Genomic DNA, 291 nt, shown 5'->3' on the forward strand with positions numbered 1-291 from the left:
GAAGAAAGGTCGCGCGACGAACTTCGTTTATGCGGATAGATCTAGACGTTATACCGAGGCGCCGCGATACGACGAGGGTTGCTTTCACGTTCGTTCAGCGAGAGATCTAATAATCAGAGGGCATGCCACCTCGTTGAATAGAGGTTTCATCCAAGATGGTTTTTAGGTCAGAAGATTCCACCGTAATGCTATCAATATCGAGCAGAAGGAAAGGTTGATTTTCCATCGAGCGGGCAACCGTAATTGTTAATTAAAGGAGGTCAAGTTTGTCCCCCCCCCGCGGTTCGAACG

The 291-nt window shown here is 48.5% G+C and overlaps 1 protein-coding gene across 1 annotated transcript in view; it reads left to right on the forward strand.

Moving 5' to 3' along the window:
• LOC102680060 (dual specificity tyrosine-phosphorylation-regulated kinase 2) overlaps positions 1-291 on the forward strand; it is a 43969-nt gene that overhangs the window by 28284 nt on the left and 15394 nt on the right. The window lies entirely within an intron of this gene.

This window comes from Apis dorsata, unplaced genomic scaffold, assembly GCF_000469605.1.
Source record: "Apis dorsata unplaced genomic scaffold, Apis dorsata 1.3 scaffold_527, whole genome shotgun sequence".
Classification (NCBI taxonomy): Eukaryota; Metazoa; Arthropoda; class Insecta; order Hymenoptera; family Apidae; genus Apis; species Apis dorsata.